The 19,609-nt window shown below is 41.2% G+C and overlaps 1 long non-coding RNA gene across 1 annotated transcript in view; it reads left to right on the top strand.

Moving 5' to 3' along the window:
• The first annotated feature begins 400 nt into the window (after positions 1 to 400).
• Positions 401 to 19,609, top strand: part of LOC121289966 — a 95,832-nt gene continuing 76,623 nt past the window's right edge. Inside the window, exon 1 of the long non-coding RNA XR_005945684.1 lies at positions 401 to 646. This is a non-coding gene — a long non-coding RNA (uncharacterized LOC121289966). The remainder of the gene's footprint in view (positions 647 to 19,609) is intronic.

The following is a 19,609-nucleotide window of genomic DNA, read 5'->3' as shown; positions in this document are numbered from 1 at the left end:
GGATACATAGTTAACATCACTCATTTGCACATTATGTAAATGAATAGGAAATCACTGGTCATAGATTTGCAACTATTTCTATTCCAGAATCAAACAGATGTTGGTTATCAAATTCAGATCAGTTTGGTTCTTAGGTTGTATTTATTGCTTAACTTCTTCTCTAGCTTAGCTGAAAGTAAATCAATGCCGATATGCATATTGGTCAATCTCCTGTAGTTCTACAATGTACAGGTAATTGTAACAAAGGTTGTTTTGCCCAATAGAAATTGCCATTTAATGTAGGGACAAATCATGAACATTTATCATATGTCTATTAATAAACCATATCAACATCTCTGCGCCACTCTACAAAAAAACTCACACTTTTGACACTATCTATAAAAATATTGATATTATTTTCTGCCAAAAATAATGAAGAACTGCTGAATTATTGGCATTGGTACAGAAATTTGTCTTAAATTCTCTGGAGATTCACCATGAATGGCAGGAAGAAGGCAAGAATTCTAAACAGAAAAGTACAGAATGAGTAACACAATCCTTCAGCTGCAGGCAAAATGCTCTCACTACAGCTAATGTTAGAGTATTTACAAACTCATTTAACATCAAGTCTACCCTTGACCTAACTGCTAACCAGAGGGAAACCAAGGTAAAAGGTCTGATTGAATCATTAGTGAGTTATCCAGTGTTGATTTGATGTGCAAAAAACAGGAAAGTATACGGCAATTAGCCATGGATTTACTCTTTGTCTTATGTTGGGTTGATGAAGATGTCATGACTTTGAGATTAAAAGATGTACAGATTTTATCTTGAAGTAGCAAAATAATTGAAAAACATGAATGTGAAAAACTTATCTAATTGACCTAAAATATTAATTTTAACAGCTGAGACTTAGGAGTAAGTGCTGTGGGGTGTATTAGATGTACTTAATGAACTTTCAGAATTCCCGTATGAATTACTGGTCAACTGGTCAAAATAATAATGTTTACATTATGTGAAATGAATGACAATCAGTTTATATCTAATTATCACTGATTTGTCAAGTGATATAAGGAATAGATGACTATATAGGAAACAAAAACAAATTTATCTTGATTGTGGAAATAAAGTACAGAATTTAGATACTGGCACAATACAAAAAGTGCAAGCCAGGATGAATCCAGTAAAAAAAATTTTGTAGAAGTTTAAAAAATATTATGCCATGATTTAATGACAGAATAAAGAACCTCGTGATAACACACTATTATGTATTATAATGCACTACCTTTTGGTTATGATGAGATTTTTTCATTGGGAGCTAATTTTCCATTTTGCAGCAAGGAATTTCTTTGTTTATGCCAATATTTACATTACCCTAATTGATTAGTGGAGGATGTCTTGGTGCCCAAGTTGAACTGTTTTGGCATAAACCTTGGCCATCAGATCTACAATGATTTTTCACTTGATTTTAATTTTATCACAATTAGATAAGAGCTGGAGTGGTGACTGCCCTCGTGTTCCCTGTGGAAGTAATAAAGGACTGCAATTGCTGTCTGAGGCATTTTTCAAACATAATGTTGCCATTCAAACTTATAGAACCTTCTAGCAAAATTAACACTTCTCTCTAGAGATATAGTGCTCTGTACACAATGATCAATTACATTGTTTAAATAAATTAATCTTCCAACTTGGAAATCCTGCAGCATTTGCAATCTGTCAGGGATTTCTGCTCATTATAAAACTGATAGCACACTTACAAAATACCCATATTCATACATTTTAAATCAAACAGTGAAGTTCAGCAATATCTACAATGACAAATTACATTGTTCTAACTGTCAGCTGAAAGATGGCAAAACAAAAAATCATTATTCATATTGTTCCTTTTTTCAGAAAGCTAACTTTGGGATATATTTGATTTTTTATTTATTCCTTCCCTTCCAGTACCCTTCCCAATTAAAGGGGTAACTTGTTCCCAACATCCTGTCAATTCCCATCTTTAGACAGTGCGACAAATATCTAGCTCATGGCTCTTAGTAGTATTTTAGAGATAATTTTTAGTTCTGGGAAGATTAAAGTTTTACTGTAGAAAATGGGATAAATGCAACTAAAACAGCTTGCGTTCTATTACACTTAGAAGGTTAAAACCATGTTGGCTTAAGGGGTTAACAGCTAAAACAGCAGGTAGGCTTACTTAGCTGGAGAACTGGAGTTGTGGGACTGAATAATGCCTTCTGAAAATGGGAGCGTTACACGCCTGTGCTGACGTATTATTGGGTGCGGTGATGTCGGGTTTGCTGTCTCAACATCATCACAGCCAATCCAGATAATATGCTAGGTGGGCGGGACTAGAAATCGGGAGCTTGCCTGTGTTACTCAAATTTCGTTAAATGGTGTAGTTAAGTTCATTAATCTTCCAATTGACTACAATAACACGTTGTGTGAACAATAAAACGCTTGCAGAGTGCGTTTCACGCCAGGTGGATTTCTCAGTTTCTTTACCAGGCAGCTTGTTAGTGTGGGTTTAAAGGCTCCACCTGAGCCCTGACTGTCAACTTAGCAGTTCAGGATTCTGTGGCTGCTGGAAATGCTTCAAACAAGAAGTAGAGTATGCATTTCAAACTTATCTTATTTAGAGGCCTTATTCGTCCTCCACAGAGGTCACCAGTCTGTCCATGGAAAAAGCTTGGCACTCCAAAGAGTGGGTGCAATGCATATGGCCTGGATGGACACCTCCACAGTCCAGGCCAGAGCACACAACTACTCTGGTATATCCGTCAAACCTCCATGCATGTCACACTGGGCATCCAGCATCTGCCGCCATACAGTCGACTCCAGAGGCTCATCATCTGGCTTGGAATCAGTCTCTGGATCACCTCACACACTTCTCTGACTGCCCAAGGCCTGCTCCACAACATTCTCCAGCAGCTGCATGTGTGACTATGAAATGCCCTCTCCAGATTGTGACTGCCCTTGTTCCGATGCGCTAATACCTGCCGAGGTGCCAGTCTCTGTGGTGGTGCTTAGGGCAGAGAAAGGGTGTGACAGTGTTTCCTCCAAGTGTTCTCCCTCATCCTTGGAGGGGAATGATGGGCCAGCATCGACAATCTGGTCCGTGGAAGAGGTTTCATCTGTGCAAGAAAGGTAAAGAAAAGGGCGTTTGTTGTCATTACAAATCTATCCAGAGCTGTGCAAGGTCACAGTGCTCAGCAACATTACAGCCATGTGCAACAAGAGATACGACATGATGCAAATACTTGCAGCAACATCAAAAGCTTTCAACTAGGAAGCTTTCCTGGCTTTTAGCACCGGGATGAGAATTTCAACATTCATTGAATCCTGCCAAGTATCAATGCATCTCCCACTTGCTCTTTCCCCTTTCCCCCCAGTTTCAGCCATTTGCTAACTCACCAGACCCACGCCTTCCTCCATTCTTGTTTCTGTCAATCGATCTTGAGGATTCGGCTAAGGAGAGCAGGTGAACCTCCTCCTCATACGGCATTGGTATTGCAGGCTCAGGGACACCACCTCCAGTTCTGCCTCTCCGCCTTGCATTGTGGGCATGCTTCTCCTGAGAATAGGTGTAACACTGCAATGACTACCACTGTTAGGTTAATTGATGTCACCCCCCCTATGCATGATCAGCACAATGCTTGGCAGCCAAGATGCTGTCCACTTTCATCATCTGTACAGGCTACCACCGCACCACCCATCCACTCCACCACCCCACTGGACCAAAGTGAAAAGGGCACACAGACATCAGTGCTAAAACCAATGTCTTTGCTGTACTGTGCTGTCTTGAACTTCTGAACAACCTCACAAGCCTCCAGCATTTGTGACACTAACCTGTAGCTTCCTGGCACAAAAATGCACATACTGAGGACTTACTCATCCTGGCTGACGTCGGGAGATCATTGAGCCCCTTCTGGATTTGTATCCAAGTGCAACGCACTAGCCCAATGCTGCTGACCTTCATTGCAACCTCCTCCCAGGCTGCATATCTCACCAAGGGAGCTCTCCTCTTCCCCTCTGCTGGCATTAGTTGCTCTCATCTGACGGACAGAGCCCAGAGGAGGGCATGCAGAGATTCACCATCAAATCTCAGGGCTGCTTTAGCCCCTCTCCGCTGCCTCTCCCCTTGCTCATTTACCGCCGCTAACTAAGGAGGGAAACATGCTAAAACTAGACAACTCCTCTATGTTAAGATCTGGAAAACATGTTTATGTTCAAATTGAATGCCACCTGTGAACAGTGGCAAAACAAATGCACCATGGACATTTCAGAAAAAGATTAAACAGATTCAAAATTACCTGAAAAGTCTGCAAGTATTTCCAGTTGAAAAATGCTGCAGATCTATTTTGAATGAACACCTTTGCTTGGTCTCCTGACACTGCCCCTTGCCAGGTGGCCCTTCAAATGACTGGCCATGACCTCCTACAAAGTCACAGCCAACGACCTCGGACGCCGGACATCCTGTCCTTCAGCATTGATTGGGCGGAATCCTCACTGCCTTTGGCCCTCTAGGCCAGGAAACCCTCCCTTCGGTCTCAATTTGCCTAATTGCTGTGTTATACAGCATACTTGCACTGCGGGGCCAAGAGTCAGAAGACTGCTTACTTCAGGTTATGAGTCCCGGCCATCACACCAGAGTATTTTATTCAGCCCGTGGTTTACATTGCTTTTGGAGGTAGAGCAAAATTAGTTTAAAATCATTCAGCACCATGGAGATGGGTAGAGCTTAAAAATGTTTTCTGGCTTCAATTTATCTATGAGTTGGCTAGGAAATGGAATGTTCTGCAGGAGGGGAAAAGGACAGACTGAAAAGATGCTGCTGTTAGCAGGCTTCAGGCAGTTAGGGCTCTAAAAAGCCTTCGGCGAGGCTAAGGCTCATGGAAGTCTTAAGGAGTTAAGAAGGTGGCAGAAGGTCGCTGGTTCCAAGCTGGAGAGGGTTAGGGCTCAGAAGGAGCTCTGGGAGACATTTATAGAGCAATGCCACCAAGGAACTGGAGTTTGGTGAAACCGAGGGCAGTGCCAGCTTAGTGAAGCTAGCAGTCTGCAAAACTGTTGGAATTGTGCTGGTAATTAGATGTGGGAGTACAATTTTATGGAATGCTGTCTCAGGAGAAGAAAGTGAACCACCATGAGGTGAGCAGTCAGTGTGGCATCTGAGTCAGAGCGCCTTTTATGGAATTCGGAGGTTGGCTCTTCAAAAGTGAGAGAGGCAGAATTTTAATGAGATATTGTGGCTCACAATGGTCATTGATGCCTGGGTCGGTTGGTAAGAAATCCATGGGAGCTGTCTTGGTCACAACTGCCATTTCATATGTCGTGCAGTATGTACAACCACAGTTTGTCTGTTAATTAATATTTACCTCATGTTAAATCTGAATGTTATATTCTTTTACATTTTTGACTTCATACAGTAAGGTTTACTTTGTTTAAAACTCTGGGATCTTATGCCTTTATTCTCCTAGTGGATAACTGGGGTTTCAAACTTTGTCCACTTCAAACAAAAAGTTATTGGACTCCAACTGAATTTTTTTTATTCTTTCATGGGATGTGGGCTTCACTGGCTGGGCCAACATTTATTGCACATCCCTAGTTGCCCTTGAGAAGGCAGCAGTGAGCTACCATCTTGAACCGCTGCGGTCCATGTGGTGTAGGTACACCCACAGTGCTGTTAGGAAGGGAGGTTCAGGATCTTGACTCAGCCACAGTGAAGGAACAGCGATATATTTCCAAGTCAGGATTGAGTGATTTGGAGGGGAACATCCAGGTGTTGGTGTTCCCATCTATCTGCTGCCCTTATCCTTCTAAATGGTAATGGTCATGGGTTTGGAAGGTGCTGTCAAAGGAGTCTTGGTGAATTCCTGCAGTGTATCTTATAGATGGCACATACTGCGTATACTGTGTATCGGTGGTGGAGGGAGTGAATGTTTGTGAATGTGGTGCCAACCAAGCATACTGCTTTGTCCTGGACAGTGTCCAGCTTCTTGAGTGTTGTGGGAGCTGCACTCAACCAGGCAAGTATTCCATCACACTCCTGACTTGTGTCGTATTGATGGTGGACAGGCTTTGGGGAGTCAGGAGGTGAGTTACTCGTTGCACGCTCCCTAGCCTCTGACCTGCTCTTTTTGCCACAGTATTTATATGGCTAGTCCAATTCAGTTTCTGGTCAATGGTAACCCCCTAGGATGTTGATAGTGGGGGATTCAGTGATGGTAATGCCATTGAACATCAAGTGGCAATGGTTGTATTCTCTCTTGTTGGAGATGGTCATTGCCTGACACTTGTGTGGCATGAAAGTTACTTTCCACTTGTCAGTCCAAGCCTGGATATTGTCCAGGTCTTGCTGCATTTGGACATGGGCTGCTTCAATGTCTGATGAATCACGAATGGTGCTGAACATTGTGCAATCATCAGTGAACATCCCCACTTCTGACCTTATGATGGAAGGAAGGTCATTGATGAAGTATTTGAAGATAGTTGGGCCAAGGACACTACTCTGAGGAACACCTGCAGTGATGTCCTGCAGCTGAGATGACTGACCTCCAATAACCACAACCATCGTCCTTTGTGCTAGGTTTGACTCCAACCAGCAGAGTGTCTTCCCCCTGATTCCCATTGACTCCAGTTTTGCTAGGGCTCCTTGATGCCATACTTGCTCAAATGCTGCCTTGATGTCAATGACAGTCACTCTCACCTCATCTCGAGAGTTCAGCTCTTTTGTCCATGTTTGAACCAAGGCTATAATGAGGTCAGGAGCTGAGTGGCCCTGGTGGAACCCAAACTGGGCATCAGTGAGCAGGTTATTGCTAAGCAAGTACCGCTTAATAGCACTGTTGATGACCCCTTACATAACTTTACTGATGATCAAGAGTCGACTGATGGGGCGGCAATTGGCAGGTTGGATTTGTCCTGCTTTTTGTGCACAGGACATACCTGGGCAATTTTCTACATAGCCGGGTAGATGCCAGTGTTGTAGCTGTACTGGAACAGCTTGGCTAGGGGTGTGGCAAGTTCTGGAGCACAAGTCTTCAGTACCATTGCCGGAATATTGTGAGGGCCCATAGCCTTTGCACTATCCAGTGCCTTTAGTGGTTTCTTGATATCACATGGAATGAATCGAATTCACTGAAGACTGGCATCTCTGGTGCTGGGGATCTCCGGAGGAGGCCTAGATGGATCATCCAGTCGGCACTTCTGGCTAAAGATTGTTGAGAGTGCTTCAGCCTTATCTTTTGCACTGCTGTGCTGGGCTCCTCCATCGTTGAAGATGGGGGTATTTGTGGAGCCTCCTCCTCCAATGAGTTGTTTAATTGTCCACCACCATTCACAACTGGACCTGGTAGGGCTACAGAGCTTAGATCTGATCCGTTGGTTGTGGAATCACTTAGCTCTGTCTATCGCTTGCTGCTTATGCTGTTTGTCATGCAAGTAGTCCTGTGTTATAGCTTCACCAGTTTGAACCTCATTTTTAGGTATGCCTGATGCTGCTCCTGGCATGCATGCCCTCCTGCACTCCTCATTGAACCAGGGTTGATCCCCTGGCTTGATGGCAATGGTAGAGTGGGGGATATGCCGGGCCATGAGGTTACAGATTGTGTTTGAGTACAATTCTGCTGCTGCTGATGGCCCACAGCGCTACATGGATGCCCAGTCTTGAGTTGCTAGATTTGTTCGAAATCTAACCCATTTAGCACGGTGGAAGTGCCACATAACACAATGGAGGATATCCTCAATGTGAAGGTGGGACTTCATCTCCACAATGACTGTGCGCTTGTTACTCCTACCGATACTGTCATGGATAGGTGCATCTGCGGCAGGCAGATTGGTGAGGATGAAGTCAAGTATGTTTTTCCCTCTTGTTGGTTCCTTCACCACCTGCCACAGATCCAGTCTATCAGCTATGTCATTTAGGACTCGGCCAGCTCGGTCAGTAGTGGTGCTACCGAGACACTCTTGGTGATGGATATTGAAGTCCCCCACACAGAGTGAGCCCTTGCTACCCTCAGTGCTCCCTCCAAGTGATGTCTAATATGGAGGAGCACTGATTCATTAGCTGAGGGAGGGCGGTATATGGTAATCAGCAGGAAGCTTCCTTGCCCATGTTTGACCTGATGCCGTGAGACTTCATGGGGTCCAGAGTCGATGTTGAGGACTCCCAAGGCAACTCCCTCCCGACTGTATACCACTGTGCTGCCACCTCTGCTGGGCCTGTCCTGCCGATGGGACACTTCAGAGGGCATTTAAGAATCAACCACATTGCTGTCGGTCTGGAGTCACATGTAGGCCGCCGAACGCCCCCCCCCCCTCCCCCCCACCCCCGCACACTTCTGACTGGCCTACCCGACAGGCAGAAGATTCTGCCCATGGACTCTCATTTTGAAGAGCGTCTTGGTCAGGCTATCTATGAATGTGTATTCTAGTCTTTCGGCAGAACAATCCTCACACTATGAGGCCGTTAAAATTGTGTAACTCAATGCCTATGAGCTTCTCCCTGAAGCATTTCAACTGAAATTTCAGACTTGTTATGATCCTTGGCCAGACCCCCAAGTTGTTGCTAATAGAATAAAGCCGCAAGATTCCACCCATTTTGAACAAACAAAAATAAACTTTAGTGTATAGAATCAGAAAGATAAAATGATTTACAATATTTATCTTTTACTCTAACATTCAGGGTGTGCATGAAGTAAAGTGAATTAACAGGCAAACTGTCGTCGACCACACCACACTGCACAATAAATAACAAATGTGACCAATAAAGATTGCATGGATTTCCCAACAACCCACCCAAATATTAATTAAACTGTGAGTCAGCCAATCTCACTGAAACTCTGTCTCTTTCACAAGGGTTTTCAATCTTCACCCTCGAAGATCTCGCCTTGGAATTCTCTTCAAAAGCCACTTCAACTTGGATTGCTTCACCGACAGCTCACCTTGCAGGGTTTCAATCTTGCCTTCCAAGATTCCAATTCCCGGGTTCCCGAGTACACCAATGCATCAACCTACAAGCACAATTCCAGTTCTTTAGCCATGCCAAGGAGACCACCAATGCTCCAAAGGGTACCTTTGCCCTAGTGTCCCACAGCACAGAATCGCCAACCTTTGGCTGTCTTCTCAAATCTTCAGGGCTTCTCTTGAGTCCTCTTCAATTACCAGGGCATCCCCTGGGCACACTTCATTTAAAATCTGCTCCCCCACAGCCCTTTTTTTCTAATTTGGAGCCTGTTTCGCTTCTCTCTTTTAACTGAACTTAACTGGGATCTGTTTCTATCCCCTTTTTTTGTCCCTTATCTGAGACCTCTCCGTGTCCTCTGCCTGGGATAGTTTTTGGGACCTCTCCCTATCCCCCTTCCATGTCCCTTTCTCTGGGACACTTCTTTTCAGATTAAAACTGACTGACTGACTCAAACAGACTGCCTCAAATCTGCAGTTCACTGACCTTTAAACTGATCTGTTGACGGAAAATATTGTAACAAGCATTGGAACATCCTGTACTTTAAATGCTACAATCTCCACAGACTGTAAGCTTTCATAGCAAACAGAGACACAGAAAGAATGGATTTCATAACAGTCTTTAAATAAAAGACAGAATGAAACATGCATTGAATCTACTAGGGAGAAAGAAATGTGGGACCGGTGGTTTTGAGCACTGAAACATGATTGAATTTTGAGATTGCAGAAAAGTGAATGATAATGGAAGAATTTCGAAACAGCATCCTAATAGCTGTTAGGTCACATCTGGAAGACCACAAGGTTTCTAATGTAAGGCAAGTGACAGTTTTCGCAGATGGCTTTGATAAATCACATAGGCTGCTAGGAGTGCAGTAAATCTTGTTTGTTAACCCACAGGGAAGCTGGAGGAATTGAAAAGATCCTAGCTGTGGGGAGAAGGCATAAGCTGCTCCAGTCAATGACAATTATAGTATGGAGGATAAAAGTGATATGAAGAAGCCAATATGCTTTTATTTTCACAAGACAGAGCATACAGAAGCAAATTGTTTGAAGTGAAATGGTAAACCAGTGACAGTAATAGCAAGTCTTCTCAGCAAGTCTTCAGGAAAGGTTTTACCAGAAAAGGGGAAAGTGTTAAATCTGTGTCACTGGTGCAAATGACAAATATTTCCACAGAGTAAGCTATACCAGAAAGTGAAGATTGTGAGAAACCCATTGCATCTAATGTTTTTACCTCAGGAATAGATAGGAATTCAAAGGGTTATAAGGGTTTATATTTGAAGGGGAATTCACTCTATTCTTGTCTAAGAAATAGTCTGGAAAGATTGTTATCCTGAGAGATATTGGTTCAGCTCAGAGCTTATTGTTTGAAAAGGATTTAGAGCCTTCTTCAGAAAGTTTACTGAATCAGACTATATTAATAAAGGGTATTGATGGTAATTGTGCACCTTTCCCATTGCATGAAGGAAATTTAAATTGTGCTCTGACGAAGGGGCCTTGTGTAGTTGGAATTGTTCTGAAATTACCTATTAAAAATATAGAGTTTATATTGGCGAATGCATAGCTGGCAATGTTGTTTCTCCACCACCTGGGACAGCATGTCACAATTCAGGAATGGTCCCTGTGAGTAAAAGCTCCTCACTTATCTGTGATCCAGTTAAGAAACAAACTGATGTAAGAAAAGATACCAATGGAATAATTTTCTTAACGGACAGTACAGAGATAGGAAACATGTTGGCAGAATTTCCAAATCAAAATTCATCACAGAAAGGGCTGAGACCTCCGAGTGATGCTAAAGAGTTAATAACAGTTAACACTGAATTAAATGGTCCTGTCAGAGCTGAGACAGCATGAGAATTAACCATGCCTGTGAGGGCTGAAATACAGGATACAGCTAGAAAAATCCAGGCAACTGGACTGAGTTCAAAAGGCCAGTCACAACCTCAGATTGGCTGGAATAAAATAATTTGTGAAATATGTGGAAGACTTAAAGTCTTAGAAAGAAAATTTGAGATCCAAAATGAGGAGGCTGTTGATATTGCTCAGAAAGAGATAAATAAAATTTGATCTGAATGGGATCAGGGGAAATTGAAAGATCACAAATTGTATAAAGATCAATCCAAACAAATATATCAAACTTTTCTGCTTGAGCATATAAAACATCTGAATGATATTCTTAAGATGGCTAAGGAAGATGTTGATCAAAGGAGAGAATTGTTGGAACACAAAGAGGCCATTTTGAACTTGTTATCTCAGAAAGAATTTAAAATGTTTGAGTCTGGAAAAATTAACTTAAAAATGAAGATGCACTTACAATTAAGGCAGAAGAAGACAATTTAACCATGAACTTAACTGAGAATTCTTTGTAGAGTTTAAAGATGAGAAAGCTACTGACATGGAGGCCAATAAGGCTCAAAAAGCTGAAATCAGCACAGACAGTTTTAAAGAATATTCATCTGTGCAAAACAATGAAAAATCCTCTTTTGCAGATGGACCTTTGGACTATAATGATTAGGTAGCAGAATTACTTCATATTATTTACCTGGTTCCAGAAGATAGGGATGAATAAGTACGTTAGATAAGGGATCCAAGCATTAAGGTTCTTACAGCTTTACTTTATCCTCAAAATGATGGAAAAAACTGAGACAAATTTCTGAGGAAAGGGCTCTTTTAATGTGATGTGCATTTAACAGGCAGTTTTTCAGCCAATGGCGATCAGTTCTGAGAATATAGACAACAGTCTTCTTCCAATTTTTTATTCTTTCAAGGGATGTGGGTCCCACTGGGAAGGCCAGCATTTGCTGTTCATCCCTAAAAACAGTTCATCACCTCTCCTGATCTTAACACAGTATATGTCAGGGACTCATATGTAAGTTAAGCTAAACACAATAGTTGAAGTTTAATATTACTGTGATATGTTGCATATTCTATTTTATCCTAGGAGGAATGAGTTTTCAGTCAGTAAAGTGTAAACAACACACAACCAAATTCCCTATATGAATTGCCTGTGGTCAAGACTCTCCATTGGCGATAGGGACATAAGAAATTAACTATTCTGCACAAAATGTTATATTCTAGTTTGTAGGGAGTTAAAGCTCTTCTTGCAGGGGTGATCTTTTGGAAGACCTAAAAAATTAATCGCAGGCATTCACCATGTTATAGTTATATCATATCCCTTCATTTCAATAAGTATTTCTAGTCACCTGCCATGTTTTCTAATACTTTTAACATTTTCAACCTGGATCTATTCACACTCCTGAGTGTACTTTTCTCAATGTTTTCTTTTCCTTTGCTATAAATATCCTTAAGCCATCGCTCAAAAACTCCAAAATAGGTTTCTCCACTTATCCACCTTACCACACCAACAACAACACCACCAACCTACACCTCATCCCCAAGCTCACCAGTTTAAACTCTCACCCACAGCTTCATTTATAGTTGGCCCTTGAACAGTGGCAGCAGTTTGCTTTAGGTGAAGTCGATTCCTGCTGTACAAACGCCTTCTGTTCCAAAACTAGTCAAGTTCCTGGCCAACCTGACATTCTCCCTCTTATACTACAGTTCATACCATTCATTAAGCCTTTTAACCTTCCTCTGCCTGTCTGGTATAGTGAATAGCACATGTATTATTGAGAATTCTAGCCCTGAGTTGCTTTTGAGCTTTGTTCCTTGTGCCTAAAATTCCCTCTATAGGACCTCTTTTCTCAGTCCTACTAATGTAATTAATTCCCATAGGATCAATAAACATTCAAACTGTCATTATACACCTTGATTTACTTTGCTTGGCATCAGGATGGCAACATGCCATACTGGATTCCAAGTCAAGGCCACAGTCTGACCTGCTCATCCCCTAACTATTGATAATCCCACTAATGACACCTGTCTCCTGCACACAGTTGTCCCCAAGTTAGCAGCAGGTTCCATAAATCTGTGCTCTACATAATGATACCAATCTTCTACTTCCATTCAGAGCCTGATCCTCAACCTACCTCATATTTTAGGCAGGGGTAGGAATTGCATAGCGCCAACTCTGATAATCTGCTTCTTGACCTGACCTTTTGGTTGCCTGTCCTCTTCCTGTCACCTTTTCCCATCACTTCACTTCAGCATCTTTCTCTTCAGACCCATTCATACCTCAGAACATCGATGTAAAATTCTGTCTCCAGCTTGTGTACTGGATATTGCATTGAGTTTCCTCTCTCAAGTTCAACAATGCGCTGCTCAAGTGTGAGTAACTCAATGGCAATCTATATAGTTATATTCATCCTGCTGAGGTTTACAAGCATATCACATTTCATGCAATTCACTTGTCTCATCATTGTATACAGGCTTTTTAAGTAGCTGCAAAATTTAGCTTAAAAGAAAAATCATATCTGAAAGGTTCTATATCTGGACATTTGCCTTTTACAAAAGATATTACTGGAACATTACAGCATTAAACATGTACTGAGGTAGAAAATCTCACCCAAAATAAACAAAATCATGTTTTAAACAGACCAGCCTCAATCCTAAAATGTTAAGATAACACTGTCAATATCCTCACCTCTGAGCTTATGCAATCTCAGATATTTGAAAACTCAATTTAAAAATACAGATCTTTGACCTTGAAGTTGATTAAAGATCATTTTAGACTTTTACCATGACTAGTAATAAATAATGAAAATACATTGTTAAAGATGCAGTGAGAAGTAATAGCCGCATTAACCTCCTTGCACAGGAATACCCAAATATTTAGGTCATAATTCAAATTTTATGATATCAAATATGATGTGTTACAACAAAGTGACTTAGCAGAATTTAGCAAATAAAATTGAAATGTCAGTGTTATGGAACTTGAATGTTGCCAGTGTAAACCACTGCAGAAAATATTGCGTAGGCCAATGCTGCTGTATAAAATCTATTCTGATCCAAAACTCATCAGATGTTATACTGGGCATGATTGAGAACAAGCTGTACCTTTGGCTGCAAATGCTAACTATCGGCTGAGGAAATTGTGTACCACACCCAAAATGTATTATTAATAACATGCAGCTAAAAATTCATAAGGCATTTAGTGTGAATCAACTTGTTTAAAGGAAATGAAAGTCAAGGTTAGCTGTATTATGTATGCCACGAAGGCTTCAGTAAAACTGAACTTACAGAAAGTCCCACAGAGAGTAGTGTACACTGTAAAAACAAACTCAGCAATTAACAGGAAAACATGGAAGATAAGATAATAAACAGTCAGTGACAGAAAATGGGACAGTGAAGAAGTGAGACCTGATAGGAAAATGGATGGCAACAAAGGTTAACATTGTCTTATTTTGGAATATTTTTAAAGTAAAAAAACATAAATACAGCTAACAAAATAGAGCACAGATTTTAATGTTTTGGCATGCAATATTAAAGAAAAATGTTTTTCTTTTGAAGAGATATTAATTGCAGAAAACAACCTGCTAGTTTATAGAGATATGAATAAAAAGATGAGAGTTTTCCTCAACTATTGTTTGTGATCAGGGAGGAACTTTCCTTAAAATAAGTAGATGTCACAACTTCAGCAACTTTAATATTCTTTTCGGCTGAGCATCACTGGTCTCTCCCATAAATGAACTTTGCATCCTCGATGAGCTAGAATTCATCTTATTCAGCACAGAATCTACTCAGACAATAGCATGACACAAGAATTGTAAAGGAGAGCCCTTACTCTTTGTACTATCTATTGAAATATAACAGGAGCTGATGCAGAAGGTAGATTGGGAAACATTTGATTGAAATGATGCACAGCTTCAAACAAACAACAGATTCATTTTTACATAAAAATTCATGAATGAACAATAGACAGTCTTTATGATGAGTTCAATCAATTAATCTTTGCTCCTCTATTATGGAAAAGAATAAAGATGCAGCTCACTAACTCTTTGAACATTGGCTCACCTGCTGTAGCTAAGGTTGTCCGGATATTTTAATGCATAAACAGTTTCTTTCTCCTGCTCAGAGAATATGATATAACCTGTGCTTTAAAGGCAAAGAAAGGCTTCTCTACCACCAACCTTTCAAAACTTAATTAGTAAAATGATGGTAAGGTGTCAGTGAAGCAATCAAGCAGCACTTACAAAGCTCACTGACACTCAGTTTCAGTCCTGCCAGGGACACTCAACTCCTGGCCTCATTACAGCCTTTGTCTAAACATGGACAAAAGAGTTGAACTCAAAAATGAGGTGACGATAGCTGCTCATGATATCAAGTCAGCGCTTTACCCAGTGAGGCATCTAGGAGCCCTAGCAAAACTGAAGTTAATGGCAACTAGGTGGAAACTCTCTATTGGTTGGAGTCATACCTAGCACAAAGGCTGTGGTTGTTGGAAGTCAAACATCTCAGCTGCAGTACATATCTGCAGAGATTCTTCAGGGTAGTGTCCTACTGCCAATCATCTTCAGCTGCTTCATCAATGACCTTCCCTCCATCATAAAGTCAGAAGTGGGGATATTTGTTGATGATTACATTATGTACAGTACCTTTCGTGACTCTTCAGCTACTGAAGCAGTCTATATCCACAACACACATGCTTGGGCTGATAAGTGGCAAGTAACATTTGCACCACACATTGCCAGGCAATGACCTCCTCCAACAAAAGAGAACCTTACTATCTTCCCTTGACATTCAATAGCATCACCATCATTGAATCCCCCACTATCAACATCCTGGGGTTAACACTGACCAGAAATTTAACTGGATGAGCCATATAAATAGTGTGGCTAAAAGAGCAGGTCAGAGGCTAGGAATCCTGCAGTGAGTAACTCACCTCCTGATTCCCCAAAGCTTGTCCGCCATCTACAGGACACAAGTCAGGGGTGTGACGGAATACTCTCCACTTGCCTGGATGTGTGCAGCTCCAACAATACTCGTGAATTTTGACACCATCCAGGACAAAGTAGCCCGTTTGATTAACACCCCATCCACCACCTTAAATATTCTTTCCCTCCATCACTGACACACAGTTGCAGTGCACCCTATAGAAAATGCACTGCAGCAACTCATCAAGCCTCCTTCGACAGGACCTTCCAAGCACACAACCTGAAGGATAAGGGCAGCAGATGCATGGGAACACCACCATCTGCAAGTTCCAATCCACACACAATCCTGTCTAGGAATTGTATTGCCATTCATTCACATTCATAAAACCCATTCAAAAAATTAAAGTCTCCTCAAGCTGTCAATCTGCTTTAAAAAAAAAACAAAGCCTGTTTCACTTACCACATCAAAAACAGATAATCCTTTAATAACCTCTTAAAACCGTCAATCAAAATGTGAACACAGACCCCCAACCCCCCCAACCGCCCCCACCCCCCCACCCCGCGCTGAGATAAGTGGTTCAACAGTTTTTATAAATCAACTAAGCATTCATAATGGGCTAGGCTATAATAACAACCCTTGAACATTTGAACAATAGAGACTAATGAAATGGAAAAACCAGATAACATTTTGCTTCTAAGCTGTGCCGGATGTCATGTCAATCAAAGCAGCAGATTTTTTTCTCTCCAAATGAAAGCCACTGAACTTTTTTTTTCATTTTAAAAGGATCGTAGGCATTTAAATCACTTCAGATTATTACACTAGCGATCCCAATCACTGCAATTAAAACACACCTAACTTACAATACAGCATCTTACTGAAAGAACAATAGTTTTATACTTCCAATCCCGTCACTGAAAGAATTCCAGGAGTAGTTGACAGTTTTTTCTCTCAGTTCCCCACTTCGGGCTTTCCCCATGGTTCACACGTCCTCTGAGAGACTATGAACCATATCCACTTACTGAAGAGGCCCAACACCACAAAAATTGCAGGAAGTGGGGTGTTAAACTTCTCACCCCCAGCAAGGGTGAGAGCGTTGTATGTGGAAGTGCTCACCAACTCAGTGGAAGTGCTCACCAACACTCACAGTGACATTGGCACCCATTCTCTTCCCATCGCCAATGGCAGTGCTGAGCCTTTCTCTGGGCACATTTCACAATGGCTGCCATTAATTGGCCAGCCAGTGTAAGGTCACATTCACAGCGCGATCTTGGCCGGGAGTGGGTTTTACGTCCACTTCTGGCCATACCAACTTTGGGCACACTCAGAGGGTATAATTCAGGCCATGGTTGCAGGGGAATATTCTGAACTGAATATTCAAGGGTATTTGACATTTTGGAAAAATTGGATGAAAGGAAAAAGGAGGTGAGGGTAGCTCTATTAATACAGGATGAGACCAGTACAGTAGTGAGAAATAAACTTGCCTCAGAAGATCAAGATACAGAATTAGTTTGGGTAGAAATAAGAAATAGCAAGGGAAAAAAGTCACTGGTACATCTAGTTTACTGTCCCTCTCACAGTAGCAACACTGTAGGGCAGAGTTTAAATCAAGAAATAAAGGGGGGCTGTAAGAAAGGGACTACAATAATTGTGGGTGATTTTAATCTCCATATCAATTCGACAAAGCAAATTGGCAAAAATCACCTTGTGGATGAGATCATAGAGTGTATTCAGGATAGTTTCTTAGAACAATACGTTTTGGAACCAACCAGGCATCAGGCTATTTTAGACCTGGTAATGTGTAATGAGACTAGATTAATTAACAATCTCATAGCAGTAAAGGATTATCTAGGCAAGAGTGACCATACCATGATAGAACTTCACTTTCAGGTTGAAGGTGAGCAACTTGGGTCTGCAACTAGTATATTAAATTTAATAAAAGCAATTTAAGAATAAAATACATACTGATTTTGTTTCACAACAAGCCGGTGTGTTGTCCTGCCGCAATGGGAAAACATGCCAGGGACAAAATGGAACCTACAGAAGTGATTGAAATAATAGCACTTCTATTCACTAACAAGTGTTTCCAAGCTGGTTTCTACACATGAAATCTGTTCTTAATAATTTCTGTGCTGGGTATCATGTCATCAATTAAGGTTAGCCTAAAATCACAAGATTTTAAAATGTACCTGCTGAGGGATGACAAGTGCCAAACAGCTTCAATAAATCAAAAACTGCTGAGGGATCACAAGGTTAAGGTCTGCCTTTTTAATAATAAGAAGTGGTGTAGATTCTGTTCATTTCATTAGGAGATTGTAACTAATTAGCATATAAAGTCTGTCCTGATGTCAGAAGCCTTTAAAGGAAAGCAATTTACGTAATGAAATTTAAAAGTTCTCAAATATTTTAGCCAGATTACATATTATCAAGGAATGTCAATAATTATGAAGAGATGTCAATGTCATAGAATGAAAAAAGTGAAAAAAATGTTAATGAAAGAAAAGGCAGAATTTGGAAAAGGGATACTGATAAAGCAAACAACAAAATGAAAATTCCCATCTATCTTTGCTTCCCTACTGCCTCTTATTGTGTGCAAAATTTTCCTGCAAGAAAGTACGGGATGTGTGTTCGTGTTAGCACAGTGCTGTGGTTTGAGGATGTGCATGTCAGAGTAGAATAGTGCAGCTGTGTGAAAGGTGAAAGTGGAATGAGGTGGTGAGGGAATTAATAATGTGGAGAATGATATGTACAGAGTACAACAGTGATCAGAGGAGAGTGGTAGAAATCAGGGAAAGGATGGATTGTGAGTTCTGGAGCTACAGTTAGTGCATGGCTGAGCAGATATTAATTAGAGTAATTAGAGGCCATATCATAATTAGTCTTGTGAGTTCATTAAACTGCTTTTCCTACATTACAGCTTTATCCTACATACGATGCTTTTAACACTCACACGCTCTGCAATCTCTGCCCACTCAAGCTAGGCAGTTTGCCTGGATATTTTACTTCCCCTGGGGGATTTGAAAATGGCCCATCTCCTGCTGGCCCACACCACCAACACCTCCAATACAGCATCAGAAAACCAGGGAATCCTTGCAACTTCTTCTCTGCTTGTCATTATTAGCATCCTTCAGTCAGCAGCCAAAGTGGCCCTCCCCGTTAAGAGCTGCATAATTCTTTTAAACTCCTTTTCCAGAGGAGGTGGTGAGTTACCTCCTTGAGCAATTGTTCCTACAATTGGGTGGTTTGATAGGCCATTTCAGAAGGCAATAACAGTCAACGATATAGCATGGGGCTAGAATCGTAAGTAGGGCAGAACAGGTGGAAATGGTGGCTACCCTTCCCTGAAGAACATTAGTAAATGAATTGAGCTTCTTCGCCTCTTTCTCCTTCTTTAAGATGCTCCTTAAATCCAACCACTTTGATCCAGCTTTTAGTTATCTGTCCTGAAATCTCTTTCTGTTGTTTGGAGCTCATTAGAAAGATTGTCAATAAGCAGCACAAATAACACTGGCAACTCTTCTGTTCCATTTAAATTAGCCAGGAAGACAATTCTGGGCCCTTTATTGTGTCTACATGATTGGGCATATGCTCCAAGCACAATACCTGTTCCTTGCTTGAAAATGGGCTTAAACCAATTTTTACCTGTTACTTAATTAATGCATTAGCAGCGAATACTCACCAAGACATTCTGCTATTCCGTTTCTAAGATTAGAAAATTAAATTTGGTCCAGGACAGTTTTTAAACTTTAAGCACTCCCATGGGAAAGATTAAAATTAATGTTAAAACTCAGTGTCAGAAATAAGACTGTGTCGTGTAATGGGCTGACATAGTAGAAATTTCCAGCTGTGGACCCTGATTTTGTATTCTGCCCAGATTGACAGGGCGTGCAGTTTACCTGTCTAC

The sequence above is a fragment of the Carcharodon carcharias genome, chromosome 2 (assembly GCF_017639515.1).
Source record: "Carcharodon carcharias isolate sCarCar2 chromosome 2, sCarCar2.pri, whole genome shotgun sequence".
NCBI lineage: Eukaryota > Metazoa > Chordata > Chondrichthyes > Lamniformes > Lamnidae > Carcharodon > Carcharodon carcharias.
Note: the sequence above shows the minus strand (reverse complement) of the source record. Positions and strands in the feature narration are given on the sequence as shown.